At 70.8% G+C, this 22,060-nt stretch overlaps 1 protein-coding gene across 4 annotated transcripts in view; it reads left to right on the top strand.

The window, feature by feature from the left end:
• The window catches only part of LOC139281259 (lysosomal alpha-glucosidase-like), a 264,822-nt gene that overhangs the window by 38,658 nt on the left and 204,104 nt on the right, over positions 1 to 22,060 (top strand). The window lies entirely within an intron of this gene.

The raw sequence follows: 22,060 nt of genomic DNA, 5'->3' as shown, positions 1-22,060 counted from the left end.
TGAGGGAACTGCTGTCGGTGTGGCCAGAGCGGTCAGTGTGGCGCCTGCAGTCAGTGCGGGGCATGCGGTCGGAGCGGTCAGTCTGGTCGATGCAGTCAGTGCGGGGCCTGAGAGCAGAGTGGGACCAGCGGTCACTGCAGTTGGAGCGGTCAGTGCGGGGCTTGCGGTCAGTCCGGTTAGTTTGGGGCCAGTGGTCAGTGCAGCCAACGTGGGACCTGAGGGCAGAGTGGGACCAGCCGTCGGAGCGGTCAGTGCGGTACCAGCGGTCAGTGCGGGGCCTGCAGTCGGAGCGGGGCCTGTGGCCAGTGCAGGGCCAGCGGTCAGTGCGGGGCCAGCGGTCAGTGTGGTCAGTGCGGGACCAGCGGTCAGTGTTGGACCAGCGGCCAGAGCAGTCAGTGCGGGTCCTGCGGTCAGAGCGGTCAGTGCGGGGCCGGCGGTCAGTGTGGGACCAGCGGCCGGGGCGGTCAGTGCGATGCCTGTGGTCGGAGCGGTCAGTGCTGGACCAGCGGTCAGTGTGGTCAGTGTGGGACCAGCGGTCAGTGTTGCACAAGCAGCCAGAGCGGTCAGTGCGGGGCCTGTGGTCGGAGCGGGGCCTGCGGTCGGAGCGGTCAGTGCGGGGCCTGCAGTCAGTGTGGCACCAGCAGTCGGAGCGGTCAGTGCGGGGCCTGCGGTCAGTGTGGGACCAGCGGCCGGAGCGGTTCGTGCGGGGTCTGCGGTCAGTGTGGGACCAGCGGCCGGAGCGGTCAGTGCGGGGCCAGCAGGCAGAGCGGTTAGTGCGGGGCCTGCGGTCAGTGCTGCCAATGTGGGGCCTGCGGTCAGTGTGAGAGCAGTGGCCAGAGCGGTCAGTGCGGGGACTGCGACCAGTGTTGGACCAGCGGCCGGAGCGGTCAGTGCAGGGCCTGCAGTCAGTGTGGAACCAGTGGCCGGAACGGTCAGTGCGGGGCTTGTGGTCAATGTGGGACCAGTGGTCAGTGCGGGGAGAGCGGTCGGAGCGGTCAGTGCGGGGCCAGCGGTCAGTGCGGGGCTTGAGGTCGGAGCGGTCAGTGCGGGGCCTGCGGTCTGTGCGGGACAAGCGGCCGGAGTGGTCAGTGTGGAGCCTGCGGTCGGAGTGGTCAGTGCGGAGCCTGCGATCGGAGTGGTCAGTGCAGGGCCTGAGGGCAGAGTGGGACCAGCGGTCACTGCAGTCGGAGCGGTCAGTGCGGGGCCTGAGGAAAGAGTGGGACCAGCGGTCACTGCAGTCGGAGCGGTCAGTGCGGGGCCTGCGGTCAGTCTGGTCAGTTTGGGGCCAACGGTCAGTGCGGCCAATGCGGGGCCTGAAGGCAGAGTGGGACCAGCCGTCGGACTCGTCAGTGTGGGACTAGCGGCCGGACTGGTCAGTGCGGGAACAGCGGTCAGTGCGGGGCCTGCGGTTAGTACGGAGCCTGCGGCCAGTCCGGGGCCAGCAGTCAATGTGGTCAGTGCGGGGCCAGCGGTCAGTGCGGGGCCTGCGGTTGGAGCGATCAGTGCGGGGCCTGTGGCCAGTGCGGGACCAGAGGCCGGAGCAGTCAGTGCGGGGCCTGCGGTCACAGCAGGACCAGCGGCCGGTGTGGTCAGTGCAGGGCCTGCGGTCAGTGTGGCACCAGTGGTCGGAGCGGTCAGTGTGGGACCAGCGGTCGGAGCGGTCAGTGCGGGGCCTGCGGTCGGAGCGGTCAGTGCAGGGCCTGCGGTCAGTCTGGGACCAGCAGTCGGAGTGGTCAGTGCGGGGCTGGCGGTCAGCGCGGGGCTTGCGGTCAGCTTGGGACCAGCGGTCGGAGCAGTCAGTGCGGGGCCAGTGGCCGGAGTGGTCAGTGCGGAGCCTGTGGTCAGTACGGGGCCTGCGGTCAGTGTGGGACCAGCGGCTGGAGCGGTCAGTGCAGGGCCTGTGGTCAGTGTGGGACCAGCGGCCGGAGAGGTCAGTGCGGGGCCTGGGCTCAGTGCGGGACCAGTGGCCGGAGCAGTCAGTGTGTGGCCTGCGGTCGGAGCGGTCAAAGCAGGGCCTGTGGCCAGTGCGGGGCCTGCGGTCAGTGTGATACCAGTGGCCGGAGCGGTCAGTGCGGGGACTGCGGTCAGTGTGGGACCAGTGGCCGGAGCGGTCAGTGCTGAGCCTGCGGTCAGTGTGGGACCAGAGGCCGGAGGGATCAGAGCGGGGCCTGCGGTCAGTGTGGGACCAGCGGCTGGTGAGGTCAGTGCGAGGCCTGCGGTCGGAGCGGTAAGTGCGGGGCCTGGGGTCAGTGTGGGACCAGCGGCCATAGTGGTCAGTGCGGGGCGAGCGGTCGGAGCTGTCAGTGCGGGGCCAGCGGTCAGTGCGGGGCTTGAGGTCGGAGCGGTCAGTGCGGGGCCTGCGGCCGGAGCGGTGAGTGCGGGGCCTGCGGTCAGTGCGGGACCGGTGGCCGGAGCGGTCAGTGCGGGGCCTGCGGTCAGTGTGGGAACAGTGGCTGGAGCGGTCAGTGCGGGGCCTACGATCAGTGCGGGACCAGCGGTCAGTGCGAAGCGAGCGGTCGCAGTGGTCGGTGGGGGGCCAGCGGTCAGTGCGGGGCTTGAGGTCGGAGCGGTCAGTGCGGGGCCTGCAGTCAGTGCGGGACCAGCGGCCGGAGTGGTCAGTGCGGAGCCTGCGGTCGGAGTGGTCAGTCTGGTCGGTGCGGTCAATGCGGGGCCTGAGGGCAGAGTGGGACCAGCGGTCACTGCAGTCGGAGCGGTCAGTGTAGGGCCTGCGGTCGGTCTGGTCAGTTCGGGGCCAACGGTCAGTGCGGCCAATGCGGGGCCTGAATGTCGAGTGGGACCAGCCGTCGGACTGGTCAGTGCTGGACCAGCGGCCGGACCGGTCAGTGCGGGAACAGCGGTCAGTGCTGGACCAGCGGCCGGACCGGTCAGTGCGGGAACAGCGGTCAGTGCGGGACCTGTGGTCGGAGCGGAGCCAGTGCTAAGTGCGGGGCCTGTGGTTAGTACGGGGCCTACGGCCAGTGTGGAGCCAGCGGTCAGTGTGGTCAGTGCGGGGCCAGCGGTCAGTGCGGGGCCTGCGGTCGGAGCAGCCAGTGCGGGGCCTGCGGCCAGTGCGGGACCAGAGGCTGGAGCGGTCAGTGCGGGGCCTGCGGTCGCAGCAGGACCAGCGGCCGGTGTGGTCAGTGCAGGGCCTGCGGTCAGTGTGGGACCAGCGGTCGGAGCGGTCAGTGTGGGACCAGCAGTCGGAGCGGTCAGTGCGGGGCCGGCGGTCAGAGCGGGGTTTGCGGTCAGCCTGGGACCAGCGGTCGGAGCAGTCAGTGCGGGGCCAGTGGCCGGAGCGGTCAGTGCAGGGCCTGTGGTCAGTGTGGGACCAGCGGCTGGAGAGGTCAGTGCAGGGCCTGCGGACAGAGCGGAGCCTGGGCTTAGTGCGGGACCAGCGGCCGGAACGGTCAGTGCGTTGCCTGCGGTTAGAGCGGTCAATGCGGGGCCTGTGGTCAGTGCGGGGCCTGCGGTCAGTGTGAGACCAGTGGCCGGAGCCGTCAGTGTGGGGACTGCGGTCAGTGTGGGACCAGTGGTCAGAGAGGTCAGTGCTGAGCCTGCGGTCAGTGTGGGACCAGAGGCCGGAGCGAGGCCTGCGGTCGGAGCGGTCAGTGCGGGGCCTGGGGTCAGTGTGGGACCAGCGGCCAGAGTGGTCAGTGCGGGGCGAACGGTCAGTGCGGGGCCAGCGGTCAGTACGGGGCATGAGGTCGGAGCCGTCAGTGCGGGTCCTGCGGCCGGAGCGGTCAGTGCGGGGCCTGCGGTCAGTGCGGGACCGGTGGCCGGAGCGGTCAGTGCGGGGCCTGCGGTCAGTGTGGGAACAGTGGCCGGAGCGGTCAGTGCGGGGCCTGCGGTCAGTGCGGGGCCAGCGGTCAGTGCGGGGCCTGTGGTTAGTACAGGGCCTACGGCCAGTGCGGGGCCAGCGGTCAGTGTGGTTAGTGCGGGGCCAGCGGTCAGTGCGGGGCCTGCGGTCGGAGCGGTCAGTGCGTGGCCTGCGGCCAGTGCGGGACCAGAGGCCGCAGCAGTGAGTGCGGGGCCTGCGGTCGCAGCAGGACCAGCGGCCGGTGTGGTCAGTGCAGGGCCTGCGGTCAGTGTGGGCCCAGCGGTCGGAGCGGTCAGTGTGGGACCAGCAGTCGGAGCGGTCAGTGCGGGGCCGGCGGTCAGTGCGGGGTTTGCGGTCAGCGTGGGACCAGCGGTCGGAGCAGTCAGTGCGGGACCAGTGGCCGGAGTGGTCAGTGCGGGCCCTGTGGTCAGTACGGGGCCTGCGATCAGTGTGGGACCAGCGGCTGGAGCGGTCAGTGCAGGGCCTTCGGTCAGAGCGGGGCCTGGGCTTAGTGCGGGACCAGTGGTCAGAGAGGTCAGTGCTGAGCCTGCGGTCAGTGTGGGACCAGAGGCCGGAGCGATCAGAGCGAGGCCTGCGGTCGGAGCGGTCAGTGCGGGGCCTGGGGTCAGTGTGGGACAAGCGGCCAGAGTGGTCAGTGCGGGGCGTACGGTCAGTGCGGGGCCAGCGGTCAGTGCGGGACCAGTGGCCGGAGCGGTCAGTGCGGGGCCTGCGGTCAGTGTGGGAACAGTGGCCGGAGCGGTCAGTGCTGAGCCTGCGGTCAGTGTGGGACCAGAGGCCGGAGCAATCAGAGCGAGGCCTGCGGTCGGAGCGGTCAGTGCGGGGCCTGGGGTCAGTGTGGGACAAGCGGCCAGAGTGGTCAGTGCGGGGCGAACGGTCAGTGCGGGGCCAGCGGTCAGTGCGGGACCAGTGGCCGGAGCGGTCAGTGCGGGGCCTGCGGTCAGTGTGGGAACAGTGGCCGGAGCAGTCAGTGCTGAGCCTGCGGTCAGTGTGGGACCAGAGGCCGGAGCGATCAGAGCGAGGCCTGCGGTCGGAGCGGTCAGTGCGGGGCCTGGGGTCAGTGTGGGACCAGCGGCCAGAGTGGTCAGTGCGGGGCGAACGGTCAGTGCAGGGCCTGCGGTCAGTGCGGGACCGGTGGCCGGAGCGGTCAGTGCGGGGCCTGCGGTCAGTGTGGGAACAGTGGCCGGAGCGGTCAGTGCGGGGCCTGCGGTCAGTGCGGGGCCAGCGGTCAGTGCGGGGCCTGTGGTTAGTACGGGGCCTACGGCCAGTGCGGGGCCAGCGGTCAGTGTGGTTAGTGCGGGGCCAGCGGTCAGTGCGGGGCCTGCGGTCGGAGCGGTCAGTGCGTGGCCTGCGGCCAGTGCGGGACCAGAGGCCGCAGCGGTGAGTGCGGGGCCTGCGGTCGCAGCAGGACCAGCGGCCGGTGTGGTCAGTGCAGGGCCTGCGGTCAGTGTGGGACCAGCGGTCGGAGCGGTCAGTGTGGGACCAGCAGTCGGAGCGGTCAGTGCGGGGCCGGCAGTCAGTGCGGGGTTTGCGGTCAGCGTGGGACCAGCGGTCGGAGCAGTCAGTGCGGGACCAGTGGCCGGGGTGGTCAGTGCGGGCCCTGTGGTCAGTGCAGGGCCTGTGGTCAGTGTGGGACCAGCGGCCGGAACGGTCAGTGCGTGGCCTGCGGTTAGAGCGGTCAATGCGGGTCCTGTGGTCAGTGCGGGGCCTGCGGTCAGTGTGAGACAAGTGGCCGGAGCGGTCAGTGCGGGGACTGCGGTCAGTGTGGGACAAGTGGCCAGAGCGGTCAGTGCTGAGCCTGTGGTCAGTGTGGGACCAGAGGCCGGAGCGATCAGAGCGAGGCCTGTGGTCGGAGCGGTCAGTGCGGGGCATGGGGTCAGTGTGGCACCATCGGCCAGAGTGGTCAGTGCGGGACGAACGGTCAGTGCGGGGCCAGCGGTCAGTGCGGGGCTTGATGTCGGAGCGGTCAGTGCGGGGCCTGCGGCCGGAGCGGTCAGTGCGGGGCCTGCGGTTAGTGTGGGACCGATGGCCGGAACGGTCAGTGCGGGGCCTGCGGTCAGTGTGGGAACAGTGGCCGGAGTGGTCAGTGCGGGGCCTGTGGTCAGTGCGGGGCCTGCGGTCAGTGTGAGACCAGTGGCCGGAGCGGTCAGTGCGGGGACTGCGGTCAGTGTGGGACCAGTGGTCAGAGCGGTCAGTGCTGAGCCTGCGGTCAGTGTGGGACCAGAGGCCGGAGCGATCAGAGCGAGGCCTGCGGTCGGAGCGGTCAGTGCGGGGCCTGGGGTCAGTGTGGGACCAGCGGCCAGAGTGGTCAGTGCGTGGCGAACGGTCAGTGCGGGGCCAGCGGTCAGTACGGGGCTTGAGGTCGGAGTGATCAGTGCGGGGCCTGTGGCCGGAGCGGTCAGTGCGGGGCCTGCGGACAGTGCGGGACCGGTGGCCGGAGCGGTCAGTGCGGGGCCTGCAGTCAGTGTGGGAACAGTGGCCGGAGCGGTCAGTGCGGGGCCTGCGGTCAGTGCGGGACCAGCGGTCAGTGCGAGACGAGCGGTCAGTGCGAGGCGAGCGGTCGGAGCGGTCAGTGCGGCACCAGCGGTCAGTGCGTGGCTTGAGGTCGGAGCGGTCAGTGCGGGGCCTGTGGCCGGAGCGGTCAGTGCGGGGCCTGCGGTCAGTGCGGGACCAGTGGCCGGAGCAATCAGTGCGGGGCCTGTGGTCACAGCAGGACCAGCGGCCGGTGTGGTCAGTGCAGGGCCTGCGGTCAGTGTGGGGCCAGTGGTCGGAGCGGTCAGTGTCGGACCAGCGGTCGGAGCGGTCAGTGCGGGGCCTGCGGTCGGAGCGGTCAGTACAGGGCCTGCGGTCAGTGTGGGACCAGCAGTCGGAGCGGTCAGTGCGGTGCTGGCGGTCAGCGCGGGGCTTGCGGTCAGCGTGGGACCAGCGGTCGGAGCAGTCAGTGCGGGGCCAGTGGCCGGAGTGGTCAGTGCGGAGCCTGTGGTCAGTACAGGGCCTGCGGTCAGTGTGGGACCAGCGGCTGGAGCAGTCAGTGCAGGGCCTGCGGTCAGTGTGGGACCAGCGGCTGGAGCAGTCAGTGCAGGGCCTGCGGTCAGTGTGGGACCAGCGGCCGGAGAGGTCACTGCAGGGCCTGCGGTCAGAGTGGGGCCTGGTCTCAGTGCGGGACCAGCGGCCGGAACGGTCAGTGCGGGGCTTGCAGTCAGTGCGGGGCCTGCGGTCGGAGCGGTCAGTGCGGGGCCTGCGGCCAGTGCGGGACCAGACGCCGGAGCGGTCAGTGCGGGTCCTGCGGTCGCAGCAGGACCAGCGGCCGGTGTGGTCAGTGCAGGGCCTGCGGTCAGTGTGGGACCAGCAGTCGGAGCGGTCAGTGTGGGACCAGCAGTCGGAGCGGTTAATGCAGGGCCTGTGGTCAGTGCGGGGCCTGCGGTCAGTGTGAGACCAGTGGCCGGAGCGGTCAGTGCGGGGACTGTGGTCAGTGTGGGACCAGTGGCCAGTGCGGTCAGTGCTGAGCCTGCGGTCAGTGTGGGACCAGAGGCCGGAGCGATCAGAGCGAGGCCTGCAGTCGGAGCGGTCAGTGCGGGGCATGGGGTCAGTGTGGGACCAGAGGCCGGAGCGATCAGAGCGAGGCCTGCAGTCGGAGCGGTCAGTGCGGGGCATGGGGTCAGTGTGGGACCAGCGGCCAGAGTGGTCAGTGCGGGACGAACGGTCAGTGCGGGGCCAGCGGTCAGTGCGGGGCCTGCGGCCGGAGCGGTCATTGCGGGGCCTGCGGCCGGAGCGGTCAGTGCGGGGACTGCGGTCAGTGCGGGGCCTGCGGTCAGTGTGGGAACAGTGGCCGGAGCAGTCAGTGCGGGGCCTGCGGTCAGTGCGGGACCAGCGGTCAGTGCGAGGCGAGCGGTCAGTGCGAGGCGAGCAGTCAGTGCGGGGCCAGCGCTCAGTGCGGGGCTTGAGGTCGGAGCGGTCAGTGCGGGGCCTGCAGTCAGTGCGGGACCAGCAGCTGGAGTGGTCAGTGCAGAGCCTGCGGTCGGAGTGGTCAGTCTGGTCGGTGCGGTCCGTGCGGCCAATGCGGGGCCTGAGGGCAGAGTGGGACCAGCGGTAACTGCAGTCGGAGCGGTCAGTGCGGAGCCTGCGGTCGGTCTGGTCAGTTCGGGGCCAGCGGTCAGTGCGGCCAATGCGGGGCCTGAATGTAGAGTGGGACTAGCCGTCGGACAGGTCAGTGCTGGACCAGCGGTTGGACCGGTCAGTGCGGGAACAGCGGTCAGTGCGGGACCAGCGGCCGGACTGGTCAGTGCGGGGACAGCGGTCAGTGCGGGACCTGTGGTCGGAGCGGAGCCAGTGCTAAGTGCGGGGCCAGCGGTCAGTGCGGGGCCTGTGGTTAGTAGGGGACCTACGGCCAGTGCGGGGCCAGCGGTCAGTGTGGTCAGTGTGGGGCCAGCGGTCAGTGCGGGGCCTGCGGTCGGAGCGGTCAGTGCGGGGCCTGCGGCCAGTGCAGGACCAGAGGCCGGAGCGGTCAGTGCGGGGCCTGCGGTCGCAGCAGGACCAGCGGCCGGTGTGGTCAGTGCAGGGCCTGCGGTCAGTGTGGGACCAGCGGTCGGAGCGGTCAGTGTGGGACCAGCAGTCGGAGCGGTCAGTGCGGGGCCTGCGGCCGGAACGGTCAAGACGGGATCTGCGGTCAGCGCGGGGCTGGCGGTCGGTGCGGTCAGTGCGGGGCCTGCTGCCGGAGCGGTCAGTGCGGGGCCTGCGGTCAGTGTGGGAACAGTGGCCGGAGCGGTCAGTGCGGGGCCTGCGGTCAGTGCGGGACCAGCGGTCAGTGCGAGGCGAGCTGTCGGAGCGGTCAGTGCGGGGCCTGCGGTCAGTGCGGGGCCTGCGGTCAGTGTGGGAACAGTGGCCGGAGCAGTCAGTGCGGGGCCTGCGGTCAGTGCGGGACCAGCGGTCAGTGCGAGGCGAGCGGTCAGTGCGAGGCGAGCGGTCGGAGCGGTCAGTGCGGGGCCAGCGCTCAGTGCGGGGCTTGAGGTCGGAGCGGTCAGTGCGGGGCCTGCAGTCAGTGCGGGACCAGCAGCTGGAGTGGTCAGTGCGGAGCATGCGGTCGGAGTGGTCAGTCTGGTCGGTGCGGTCCGTGCGGTCAATGCGGGGCCTGAGGGCAGAGTGGGACCAGCGGTCACTGCAGTCGGAGCGGTCAGTGCGGGGCCTGCGGTCGGTCCGGTCAGTTTGGGGCCAGCGGTCAGTGCGGCCAATGCGGGGCCTGAATGTAGAGTGGGACTAGCCGTCGGACAGGTCAGTGCTGGACCAGCGGTCGGACCGGTCAGTGCGGGAACAGCGGTCAGTGCGGGACCAGCGGCCGGACTGGTCAGTGCGGGGAGAGCGGTCAGTGCGGGACCTGTGGTCGGAGCGGAGCCAGTGCTAAGTGCGGGGCCAGCGGTCAGTGCGGGGCCTGTGGTTTGTAGGGGGCCTACGGCCAGTGCGGGGCCAGCGGTCAGTGTGGTCAGTGTGGGGCCTGCGGTCGGAGCGGTCAGTGCGGGGCCTGCGGCCAGTGCGGGACCAGAGGCCGGAGCGGTCAGTGCGGGGCCTGCGGTCGCAGCAGGACCAGCGGCCGGTGTGGTCAGTGCAGGGCCTGCGGTCAGTGTGGGACCAGCGGTCGGAGTGGTCAGTGTGGGACCAGCAGTCGGAGCGGTCAGTGCGGGGACTGCGGTCAGTGTGGGACAAGTGGCCAGAGCGGTCAGTGCTGAGCCTGTGGTCAATGTGGGACCAGAGGCCGGAGCGATCAGAGCGAGGCCTGTGGTCGGAGTGGTCAGTGCGGGGCATGGGGTCAGTGTGGCACCATCGGCCAGAGTGGTCAGTGCGGGACGAACGGTCAGTGCGGGGCCAGCGGTCAGTGCGGGGCTTGAGGTCGGAGCGGTCAGTGCGGGGCCTGCGGCCGGAGCGGTCAGTGCGGGGCCTGCGGTTAGTGTGGGACCGATGGCCGGAACGGTCAGTGCGGGGCCTGCGGTCAGTGTGGGAACAGTGGCCGGAGTGGTCAGTGCGGGGCCTGTGGTCAGTGCGGGGCCTGCGGTCAGTGTGAGACCAGTGGCCGGAGCGGTCAGTGCGGGGACTGCGGTCAGTGTGGGACCAGTGGTCAGTGCGGAGCCTGCGGTCGGAGTGGTCAGTCTGGTCGGTGCGGTCCGTGCGGTCAATGCGGGGCCTGAGGGCAGAGTGGGACCAGCGGTCACTGCAGTCGGAGCGGTCAGTGCGGGGCCTGCGGTCGGTCCGGTCAGTTTGGGGCCAGCGGTCAGTGCGGCCAATGCGGGGCCTGAATGTAGAGTGGGACTAGCCGTCGGACAGGTCAGTGCTGGACCAGCGGTCGGACCGGTCAGTGCGGGAACAGTGGTCAGTGCGGGACCAGCGGCCGGACTGGTCAGTGCGGGGACAGCGGTCAGTGCGGGACCTGTGGTCGGAGCGGAGCCAGTGCTAAGTGCGGGGCCAGCGGTCAGTGCGGGGCCTGTGGTTTGTAGGGGGCCTACGGCCAGTGCGGGGACAGCGGTCAGTGTGGTCAGTGTGGGGCCTGCGGTCGGAGCGGTCAGTGCGGGGCCTGCGGCCAGTGCGGGACCAGAGGCCGGAGCGGTCAGTGCGGGGCCTGCGGTCGCAGCAGGACCAGCGGCCGGTGTGGTCAGTGCAGGGCCTGCGGTCAGTGTGGGACCAGCGGTCGGAGTGGTCAGTGTGGGACCAGCAGTCGGAGCGGTCAGTGCGGGGACTGCGGTCAGTGTGGGACAAGTGGCCAGAGCGGTCAGTGCTGAGCCTGTGGTCAATGTGGGACCAGAGGCCGGAGCGATCAGAGCGAGGCCTGTGGTCGGAGTGGTCAGTGCGGGGCATGGGGTCAGTGTGGCACCATCGGCCAGAGTGGTCAGTGCGGGACGAACGGTCAGTGCGGGGCCAGCTGTCAGTGCGGGGCTTGAGGTCGGAGCGGTCAGTGCGGGGCCTGCGGCCGGAGCGGTCAGTGCGGGGCCTGCGGTTAGTGTGGGACCGATGGCCGGAACGGTCAGTGCGGGGCCTGCGGTCAGTGTGGGAACAGTGGCCGGAGTGGTCAGTGCGGGGCCTGTGGTCAGTGCGGGGCCTGCGGTCAGTGTGAGACCAGTGGCCGGAGCGGTCAGTGCGGGGACTGCGGTCAGTGTGGGACCAGTGGTCAGTGCGGAGCCTGCGGTCGGAGTGGTCAGTCTGGTCGGTGCGGTCCGTGCGGTCAATGCGGGGCCTGAGGGCAGAGTGGGACCAGCGGTCACTGCAGTCGGAGCGGTCAGTGCGGGGCCTGCGGTCGGTCCGGTCAGTTTGGGGCCAGCGGTCAGTGCGGCCAATGCGGGGCCTGAATGTAGAGTGGGACTAGCCGTCGGACAGGTCAGTGCTGGACCAGCGGTCGGACCGGTCAGTGCGGGAACAGCGGTCAGTGCGGGACCAGCGGCCGGACTGGTCAGTGCGGGGACAGCGGTCAGTGCGGGACCTGTGGTCGGAGCGGAGCCAGTGCTAAGTGCGGGGCCAGCGGTCAGTGCGGGGCCTGTGGTTTGTAGGGGGCCTACGGCCAGTGCGGGGCCAGCGGTCAGTGTGGTCAGTGTGGGGCCTGCGGTCGGAGCGGTCAGTGCGGGGCCTGCGGCCAGTGCGGGACCAGAGGCCGGAGCGGTCAGTGCGGGGCCTGCGGTCGCAGCAGGACCAGCGGCCGGTGTGGTCAGTGCAGGGCCTGCGGTCAGTGTGGGACCAGCGGTCGGAGTGGTCAGTGTGGGACCAGCAGTCGGAGCGGTCAGTGCGGGGACTGCGGTCAGTGTGGGACAAGTGGCCAGAGCGGTCAGTGCTGAGCCTGTGGTCAGTGTGGGACCAGAGGCCGGAGCGATCAGAGCGAGGCCTGTGGTCGGAGCGGTCAGTGCGGGGCATGGGGTCAGTGTGGCACCATCGGCCAGAGTGGTCAGTGCGGGACGAACGGTCAGTGCGGGGCCAGCGGTCAGTGCGGGGCTTGAGGTCGGAGCGGTCAGTGCGGGGCCTGCGGCCGGAGCGGTCAGTGCGGGGCCTGCGGTTAGTGTGGGACCGATGGCCGGAACGGTCAGTGCGGGGCCTGCGGTCAGTGTGGGAACAGTGGCCGGAGTGGTCAGTGCGGGGCCTGTGGTCAGTGCGGGGCCTGCGGTCAGTGTGAGACCAGTGGCCGGAGCGGTCAGTGCGGTGACTGCGGTCAGTGTGGGACCAGTGGTCAGAGCGGTCAGTGCTGAGCCTGCGGTCAGTGTGGGACCAGAGGCCGGAGCGATCAGAGCGAGGCCTGCGGTCGGAGCGGTCAGTGCGGGGCCTGGGGTCAGTGTGGGACCAGCGGCCAGAGTGGTCAGTGCGTGGCGAACGGTCAGTGCGGGGCCAGCGGTCAGTACGGGGCTTGAGGTCGGAGCGATCAGTGCGGGGCCTGTGGCCGGAGCGGTCAGTGCGGGGCCTGCGGACAGTGCGGGACCGGTGGCCGGAGCGGTCAGTGCGGGGCCTGCGGTCAGTGTGGGAACAGTGGCCGGAGCGGTCAGTGCGGGGCCTGCGGTCAGTGCGGGGCCAGCGGTCAGTGCGGGGCCTGTGGTTAGTACGGGGCCTACGGCCAGTGCGGGGCCAGCGGTCAGTGTGGTCAGTGCGGGGCCAGCGGTCAGTGCGGGGCCTGCGGTCGGAGCGGTCAGTGCGTGGCCTGCGGCCAGTGCGGGACCAGAGGCCGGAGCGGTGAGTGCGGGGCCTGCGGTCGCAGCAGGACCAGCGGCCGGTGTGGTCAGTGCAGGGCCTGCGGTCAGTGTGGGACCAGCGGTCGGAGCGGTCAGTGTGGGACCAGCAGTCGGAGCGGTCAGTGCGGGGCCGGCGGTCAGTGCGGGGTTTGCGGTCACCGTGGGACCAGCGATCGGAGCAGTCAGTGCGGGTCCAGTGGCCGGAGTGGTCAGTGCGGGGCCTGTGGTCAGTACGGGGCCTGCGATCAGTGTGGGACCAGCGGCTGGAGCGGTCAGTGCAGGGCCTGTGGTCAGTGTGGGACCAGCGGCCGGAGAGGTCAGTGCAGGGCCTGCGGTCAGAGCGGGGCCTGGGCTCAGTGCGGGACCAGCGGCCGGAACGGTCAGTGCGTGGCCTGCGGTTAGAGCGGTCAATGCGGGGCCTGTGGTCAGTGCGGGGCCTGCGGTCAGTGTGAGACCAGTGGCCGGAGCAGTCAGTGCGGGGACTGCGGTCAGTGTGCGACCAGTGGCCAGAGCGGTCAGTGCTGAGCCTGCGGTCAGTGTGGGACCAGAGGCCGGAGCGATCAGAGCGAGGCCTGTGGTCGGAGCGGTCAGTATGGGGCATGGGGTCAGTGTGGGACCAGCGGCCAGAGTGGTCAATGCGGGACGATCGGTCAGTGCGGGGCCAGCGGTCAGTGCCGGGCTTGAGGTCGGAGCGGTCAGTGCGGGGCCTGCGGCTGGAGCGGTCAGTGCGGGGCCTGCGGTTAGTGCGGGACCGATGGCCGGAACGGTCAGTGCGGGGCCTGCAGTCAGTGTGGGAACAGTGGCCGGAGCGGTCAGTGCGGGGCCTGCGGTCAGTGCGGGACCAGCGGTCAGTGCGAGGCGAGCGGTCAGTGCGAGGCGAGCGGTCGGAGCGGTCAGTGCGGCACCAGCGGTCAGTGCGTGGCTTGAGGTCGGAGCGGTCAGTGCGGGGCCTGTGGCCGGAGCGGTCAGTGCGGGGCCTGCGGTCAGTGCGGGACCAGTGGCCGGAGCAATCAGTGCGGGGCCTGTGGCCAGTGCGGGACCAGAGGCCGGAGCAGTCAGTGCGGGGCCTGCGGTCACAGCAGGACCAGCGGCCGGTGTGGTCAGTGCAGGGCCTGCAGTCAGTGTGGGGCCAGTGGTCAGAGCGGTCAGTGTCGGACCAGCGGTCGGAGCGGTCAGTGCGGGGCCTGCGGTCGGAGCGGTCAGTACAGGGCCTGCGGTCAGTGTGGGACCAGCAGTCGGAGCGGTCAGTGCGGTGCTGGCGGTCAGCGCGGGGCTTGCGGTCAGCGTGGGACCAGCGGTCGGAGCAGTCAGTGCGGGGCCAGTGGCCGGAGTGGTCAGTGCGGAGCCTGTGGTCAGTACAGGGCCTGCGGTCAGTGTGGGACCAGCGGCTGGAGCAGTCAGTGCAGGGCCTGCGGTCAGTGTGGGACCAGTGGCCGGAGAGGTCACTGCAGGGCCTGCGGTCAGAGTGGGGCCTGGTCTCAGTGCGGGACCAGCGGCCGGAACGGTCAGTGCGGGGCTTGCAGTCAGTGCGGGGCCTGCGGTCGGAGCGGTCAGTGCGGGGCCTGCGGCCAGTGCGGGACCAGACGCCGGAGCGGTCAGTGCGGGTCCTGCGGTCGCAGCAGGACCAGCGGCCGGTGTGGTCAGTGCAGGGCCTGCGGTCAGTGTGGGACCGATGGCCGGAACGGTCAGTGTGGGACCAGCAGTCGGAGCGGTTAATGCAGGGCCTGTGGTCAGTGCGGGGCCTGCGGTCAGTGTGAGACCAGTGGCCGGAGCGGTCAGTGCGGGGACTGTGGTCAGTGTGGGACCAGTGGCCAGTGCGGTCAGTGCTGAGCCTGCGGTCAGTGTGGGACCAGAGGCCGGAGCGATCAGAGTGAGGCCTGCAGTCGGAGCGGTCAGTGCGGGGCATGGGATCAGTGTGGGACCAGCGGCCAGAATGGTCAGTGCGGGACGAACGGTCAGTGCGGGGCCAGCGGTCAGTGCGGGGCCTGCGGCCGGAGCGGTCATTGCGGGGCCTGCGGCCGGAGCGGTCAGTGCGGGGACTGCGGTCAGTGCGGGGCCTGCGGTCAGTGTGGGAACAGTGGCCGGAGCAGTCAGTGCGGGGCCTGCGGTCAGTGCGGGACCAGCGGTCAGTGCGAGGCGAGCGGTCAGTGCGAGGCGAGCGGTCGGAGCGGTCAGTGCGGGGCCAGCGCTCAGTGCGGGGCTTGAGGTCGGAGCGGTCAGTGCGGGGCCTGCAGTCAGTGCGGGACCAGCAGCTGGAGTGGTCAGTGCAGAGCCTGCAGTCGGAGTGGTCAGTCTGGTCGGTGCGGTCCGTGCGGCCAATGCGGGGCCTGAGGGCAGAGTGGGACCAGCGGTCACTGCAGTCGGAGCGGTCAGTGCGGAGCCTGCGGTCGGTCCGGTCAGTTCGGGGCCAGCGGTCAGTGCGGCCAATGCGGGGCCTGAATGTAGAGTGGGACTAGCCGTCGGACAGGTCAGTGCTGGACCAGCGGTTGGACCGGTCAGTGCGGGAACAGCGGTCAGTGCGGGACCAGCGGCCGGACTGGTCAGTGCGGGGACAGCGGTCAGTGCGGGACCTGTGGTCGGAGCGGAGCCAGTGCTAAGTGCGGGGCCAGCGGTCAGTGCGGGGCCTGTGGTTAGTAGGGGGCCTACGGCCAGTGCGGGGCCAGCGGTCAGTGTGGTCAGTGTGGGGCCAGCGGTCAGTGCGGGGCCTGCGGTCGGAGCGGTCAGTGCGGGGCCTGCGGCCAGTGCAGGACCAGAGGCCGGAGCGGTCAGTGCGGGGCCTGCGGTCGCAGCAGGACCAGCGGCCGGTGTGGTCAGTGCAGGGCCTGCGGTCAGTGTGGGACCAGCGGTCGGAGCGGTCAGTGTGGGACCAGCAGTCGGAGCGGTCAGTGCGGGGCCTGCGGCCGGAACGGTCAAGACGGGATCTGCGGTCAGCGTGGGGCTGGCGGTCGGTGCGGTCAGTGCGGGGCCTGCTGCCGGAGCGGTCAGTGCGGGGCCTGCGGTCAGTGTGGGAACAGTGGCCGGAGCGGTCAGTGCGGGGCCTGCGGTCAGTGCGGGACCAGCGGTCAGTGCGAGGCGAGCTGTCGGAGCGGTCAGTGCGGGGCCTGCGGTCAGTGCGGGGCCTGCGGTCAGTGTGGGAACAGTGGCCGGAGCAGTCAGTGCGGGGCCTGCGGTCAGTGCGGGACCAGCGGTCAGTGCGAGGCGAGCGGTCTGTGCGAGGCGAGCGGTCGGAGCGGTCAGTGCGGGGCCAGCGCTCAGTGCGGGGCTTGAGGTCGGAGCGGTCAGTGCGGGGCCTGCAGTCAGTGCGGGACCAGCAGCTGGAGTGGTCAGTGCGGAGCCTGCGGTCGGAGTGGTCAGTCTGGTCGGTGCGGTCCGTGCGGCCAATGCGGGGCCTGAGGGCAGAGTGGGACCAGCGGTCACTGCAGTCGGAGCGGTCAGTGCGGAGCCTGCGGTCGGTCCGGTCAGTTCGGGGCCAGCGGTCAGTGCGGCCAATGCGGGGCCTGAATGTAGAGTGGGACTAACCGTCGGACAGGTCAGTGCTGGACCAGCGGTCGGACCGGTCAGTGCGGGAACAGCGGTCAGTGCGGGACCAGCGGCCGGACTGGTCAGTGCGGGGACAGTGGTCAGTGCGGGACCTGTGGTCGGAGCGGAGCCAGTGCTAAGTGCGGGGCCAGCGGTCAGTGCGGGGCCTGTGGTTTGTAGGGGGCCTACGGCCAGTGCGGGGCCAGCGGTCAGTGTGGTCAGTGTGGGGCCTGCGGTCGGAGCGGTCAGTGCGGGGCCTGCGGCCAGTGCGGGACCAGAGGCCGGAGCGGTCAGTGCTGGGCCTGCGGTCGCAGCAGGACCAGCGGTCGGTGTGGTCAGTGCAGGGCCTGCGGTCAGTGTGGGACCAGCGGTCGGAGTGGTCAGTGTGGGACCAGCAGTCGGAGTGGTCAGTGCGGGGCCTGCGGCCGGAACGGTCAAGACGGGATCTGCGGTCAGCGCAGGGCTGGCGGTCGGTGCGGTCAGTGCGGAGCCTGCGGTCAGTCTGGGAACAGTGGCCGGAGCAGTCAGTGCGGGGCCTGCGGTCAGTGCGTGACCAGCGGTCAGTGCGAGGCGAGCGGTCAGTGCGAGGCGAGCGGTCGGAGCGGTCAGTGCGGGGCCAGCGCTCAGTGCGGGGCTTGAGGTCGGAGCGGTCAGTGCGGGGCCTGCGGCCGGAACGGTCAAGGCGGAATCTGCGGTCAGCGCGGGGCTGGCGGTTGGTCCGGTCAGTGCGGGGCCTGCGGCCGGAGCGGTCAGTGCGGGGCCTGCGGTCAGTGTGGGAACAGTGGCCGGAGCGGTCAGTGCGGGGCCAGCAGTCAGTGCGGCGCTTGAGGTCGGAGCGGTCAGTGCGGGGCTTGCAGTCAGTGCGGGACCAGCAGCCGGAGTGGTCAGTGCGGAGCCTGCGGTCGGAGTGGTCAGTCTGGTCGGTGCGGTCTGTGCGGGCAATGCGGGGCCTGAGGGCAGAGTGGGACCAGCGGTCACTGCAGTCGGAGCGATCAGTGCGGGGCCTGCGGGCGGTCCGGTCAGTTCGGGGCCAGCGGTCAGTGCAGTCAGTGCGGGCCTGCGGTTGCAGCAGGACCGGCGGCCGGTGTGGTCAGTGCAGGGCCTGCGGTCAGTGTGGGACTAGCAGTCGGAGCGGTCAGTGCGGGGCCTGCGGCCGGAACGGTCAAGACGGGATCTGCGGTCAGCGCGGGGCAGGCGGCCGGTGCGGTCAGTGCGGGACCAGCGGCTGGAGCGGTCAGTGCAGGGCCTGTGGTCAGTGTGGGACCAGCGGCCGGAGCGGTCAGTGATGAGCCTGCGGTCAGTGTGGGACCAGAGGCCGGAGCGATCAGAGCGGGGCCTTCGGTCAGTGTGGGACCAGCGGCCGGTGTGGTCAGTGCGAGGCCTGCGGTCGGAGCGATCAGTGCGGGGCCTGGGGTCAGTGTGGGACCAGCGGCCAGAGTGGTCAGTGCGGGGCGAGCAGTCGGAGCTGTCAGTGCGGGGCCAGCGGTCAGTGCGGGGCTTGAGGTCGGAGCGGTCAGTGCGGGGCCTGCGGCCGGAGCGGTCAGTGCGGGGCCTGCGGTCAGTGCGGGGCCTGCGGTCGGAGCGGCAAGTGCGGGGCCTGCGGCCAGTGCGGGACCAGAGGCCGGAGCGGTCAGTGCGGGGCCTGCGGTCGCAGCAGGACCAGTGGCCGGTGTGGTCAGTGCAGGGCCTGCGGTCAGTGTGGGACCAGCGGTCGGAGCGGTCAGTGTGGGACCAGCAGTCGGAGCGGTCAGTGCGGGGCCAGCGGCCGGAGTGGTCAGTGCGGGGCCTGTGGTCAGTACGGGGCCTGCGGTCAGTGTGGGACCAGCGGCTGGAGCGGTCAGTGCAGGGCCTGTGGTCAGTGTGGGACCAGCGGCCGGAGAGGTCAGTGCAGGGCCTGCGGTCAGAGCGGGACCTGGGCTTAGTGCGGGACCAGCGGCCGGAACGGTCAGTGCGTGGCCTGCGGTTAGAGCGGTCAATGCGGGGCCTGCGGTCAGTGCGGGGCCTGCGGTCAGTGTGAGACCAGTGGCCGGAGCGGTCAGTGCGGGGACTGCGGTCAGTGTGGGACCAGTGGCCAGAGCGGTCAGTGCTGAGCCTGCGGTCAGTGTGGGACCAGAGGCCGGAGCGATCAGAGCGAGGCCTGCGGTCGGAGCGGTCAGTGCGGGGCCTGGGGTCAGTGTGGGACCAGCGGCCAGAGTGGTCAGTGCGGGGAGAACGGTCAGTGCGGTGCCAGCGGTCAGTACGGGGCTTGAGGTTGGAGCGGTCAGTGCGGGGCCTGCGGCCGGAGCGGTCAGTGCGGGGCCTGCGGTCAGTGCGGGACCGATGGCCGGAGCGGTCAGTGCGGGGCCTGCGGTCAGTGCGGGGCCAGCGGTCAGTGCGGGGCCTGTGGTTAGTACGGGGCCTACGGCCAGTGCGGGGCCAGCGGTCAGTGTGGTCAGTGCGGGGCCAGCGGTCAGTGCGGGGCCTGCAGTCGGAACGGTCAGTGCAGGGCCTGCGGCCAGTGCGGGACCAGAGGCCGGAGCGGTGAGTGCGGGGCCTGCGGTCGCAGCAGGACCAGCGGCCGGTGTGGTCAGTGCAGGGCCTGCGGTCAGTGTGGGACCAGCGGTCGGAGCGGTCAGTGTGGGAACAGCAGTCGGAGCGGTCAGTGCGGGGCCGGCGGTCAGTGCGGGGCTTGCGGTCAGCCTGGGACCAGCGGTCGGAGCAGTCAGTGCGGGGCCAGTGGCCGGAGTGGTCAGTGCGGGGCATGTGGTCAGTACGGGGCCTGCGGTCAGTGCGGGACCAGCGGTCAGTGCGAGGTGAGCGGTCAGTGCGAGGCGAGCGGTCGGAGCGGTCAGTGCGGGGTCAGCGGTCAGTGCGGGGCTTGAGGTCGGAGCGGTCAGTGCGGGGCCAGCGGTCAGTGCGGGGATTGAGGTCGGAGCGGTCAGTGCGGGGCCTGCACTCAGTGCGGGACCAGCAGCCGGAGTGGTCAGTGCGGAGCCTGCGGTCAGTCCGGTCAGTTCGGGGCCAGCGGTCAGTGCGGCCAATGCGGGGCCTGAATGTAGAGTGGGACTAGCCGTCGGACTGGTCAGTGCTGGACCAGCGGTCGGACCGGTCAGTGCGGGATCAGCGGTCAGTGCGGGACCAGCGGCCGGACTGGTCAGTGCGGGGACAGCGGTCAGTGCGGGACCTGTGGTCGGAGCGGAGCCAGTGCTAAGTGCGGGGCCAGCGGTCAGTGCGGGGCCTGTGGTTAGTAGGGGGCCTACGGCCAGTGCGGGGCCAGCGGTCAGTGTGGTCAGTGTGGGGCCAGCGGTCAGTGCGGGGCCTGCGGCCAGTGCGGGACCAGAGGCCGGAGCGGTCAGTGCGGGGCCAGCTGTCGCAGCAGGACCAGCGGCCGGTGTGGTCAGTGCAGGGCCTGCGGTCAGTGTGGGACCAGCGGTCGGAGCGGTCAGTGTGGGACCAGCAGTCGGAGCGGTCAGTGCGGGGCCTGCAGCCGGAACGGTCAGGACGGGATCTGCGGTCAGCGCGGTGCTGGCGGTCGGTGCGGTCAGTGCGGGGCCTGCGGCCGGAGCGGTCAGTGCGGGGCCCGCGGTCCGTTTGGGACCAGTGGCCGTAGCGGTCAGTGCGGGGCCTGCGGTCAGTGTGGGAACAGTGGCCGGAGCGGTCAGTGCGGGGCCTGCGATCAGTGCGGGATCAGCGGTCAGTGCGAGGCGAGCTGTCGGAGCGGTCAGTGCGGGGCCAGCAGTCAGTGCGGGGCTTGAGGTCGGAGCGGTCAGTGCGGGGCTTGCAGTCAGTGCGGGACCAGCAGCCGGAGTGGTCAGTGCGGAGCCTGCGGTCGGAGTGGTCAGTCTGGTCGGTGCGGTCCGTGCGGGCTATGCGGGGCCTGAGGGCAGAGTAGGACCAGCGGTCACTGCAGTCGGAGCGGTCAGTGCGGGGCCTGCGGTCGGTCCGGTCAGTTCGGGGCCAGCGGTCAGTGCGGCCAATGCGGGGCCTGAATGTAGAGTGGGACCAGCCGTCGGACTGGTCAGTGCTGGACCATCGGCCGGACCGGTTAGTGCGGGAACAGCGGTCAGTGCGGGACCAGCGGTCAGTGCGGGACCTGTGGTCGGAGCGGAGCCAGTGCTAAGTGCGGGGCCAGCGGTCAGTGCGGGGCCTGTGGTTAGTACGGGATCTGCGGTCAGCGCGGGGCTGGCGGTCGGTGTGGTCAGTGCGGGGCCTGTGGCCGGAGCGGTCAGTGCGGTGCACGCGGTCCGTGTGGGACCAGTGGCCGGAGCGGTCAGTGCGGGGCCTGCGGTCAGTGTGGGACCAGTGGCCGGAGCGGTCAGTGCGGGGCCTGCGGTCAGTATGGTACCAGAGGCCAGAGCGATCAGTGCGGGGCCCGTGGTCAGTGTGGGACCAGCGGCCAGTCTGGTCAGTGCGGGGCCTGCAGTTGGAGCGGTCAGTGTGGGGCCTGCGGTCAGTGCAGGGACTGCGGCCAGAGTGGTCAATGCCAGGCTTGAGGTCGGAGTGGTCAGTGCGGGACCAGCGGTCAGTGCGGGGCTTGCGGTCGTAGCGGTCAGTGCGGGGCGAGCGGACGGAGTGGTCAGTGCGGGGCCAGCGGTCAGTGCGGGGCTTGAGGTCGGAGCAGTCAGTGCGGGGCCTGCGGTCCGTGCGGTCAATGCAGGGCCCGAGGGCAGAGTGGGACAAGCTGTCACTACAGTGGGAGCAGTCAGTGCGGGGCCTGAGGGCAGAATGGGACCAGCGGTCACTGCAGTCGGAGCGGTCAGTGCGGGGCCTGTCGTCGGTCCGGTCAGTTCGGGGCCTGCGGTCAGTGTGGGACCAGCGTTCGGAGCGGTCAGTGCGGGGCCTGCGGTCGGAGCGGTCAGTACAGGGCATGTGGTCAGTGTGGGGCCTGCGGTCAGTGTGGGACCAGCGGCCAGAGCGGTCAGTGCGGTGCCGGCGGTCAGTGTGGGGCCTGCGGTCAGTGTGGGACCAGCGGCCAGAGTGTTCAGTGCGGGACGAGCGGTTGGAGCGGTCAGTGTGGTGCCTGCGGTCGGAGCGGTCAGTGCGGGGCCTGCGGTCAGTGTGAGACCAGCGGTCGGAGCGGTCAGTGTGGGGCCGGCGGTCAGTGCGGGGCTTGCGGTCAGCGTGGGACCAGCGGTCAGAGCAGTCAGTGCGGGGCCTGCGGTCGGAGCGGTCAATGCGGGGCCTGAGGTCAGTGCGGGGCCTGCGGTCAGTGTGAGACCAGTGGCCGGAGCGGTCAGTGCGGGGACTGCGGTCAGTGTGGGACCCGTGGCCGGAGCGGTCAGTGCTGAGCCTGCGGTCAGTGTGGGACCAGAGGCCGGAGCGATCAGAGCAGGGCCTTCAGTCAGTGTGGGACCAGCGGCCGGTGTGGTCATGCGAGGCCTGCGGTCGGAGCGATCAGTGCGGGGCCTGGGGTCAGTGTGGGACCAGCGGCCAGAGTGGTCAGTGCGGGGCGAGCAGTCGGAGCTGTCAGTGCGGGGCCAGCGGTCAGTGCGGGGCTTGAGGTCGGAGCGGTCAGTGCGGGGCCTGCGGCCGGAGTGGTCAGTGCGAGGCCTGCGGTCAGTGCGGGACCGGTGGCCGGAGCGGTCAGTGCGGGGCCTGCGGTCAGTGTGGGAACAGTGGCCGGAGCGGTCAGTGCGGGGCCTGCGATCTGTGCGGGACCAGCGGTCAGTGCGAGGCGAGCAGTCGGAGCGGTCAGTGGGGGGCCAGCGGTCAGTGCAGGGCTTGAGGTCGGAGCGGTCAGTGCGGGGCCTGCAGTCAGTGCGGGACCAGCGGCCGGAGTGGTCAGTGCGGAGCCTGCGGTCGGAGTGGTCAGTCTGGTCGGTGCGGTCCGTGCGGTCAATGCTGGGCCTGAGGGCAGAGTGGGACCAGCGGTCACGGCTGTCGGAGCGGTCAGTGTAGGGCCTGTGGTCGGTCCGGTCAGTTCGGGGCCAGTGGTCAGTGCGGCCAATGCGGGGCCTGAATGTAGAGTGGGACCAGCCGTCGGACTGGTCAGTGCTGGACAAGCGGCCGGACCGGTCAGTGCGGGAACAGCGGTCAGTGC

Source organism: Pristiophorus japonicus, chromosome 15, assembly GCF_044704955.1.
Source record: "Pristiophorus japonicus isolate sPriJap1 chromosome 15, sPriJap1.hap1, whole genome shotgun sequence".
In the NCBI taxonomy this organism is placed as follows: domain Eukaryota; kingdom Metazoa; phylum Chordata; class Chondrichthyes; family Pristiophoridae; genus Pristiophorus; species Pristiophorus japonicus.
This window is presented reverse-complemented; position numbering and strand designations above follow the sequence as displayed.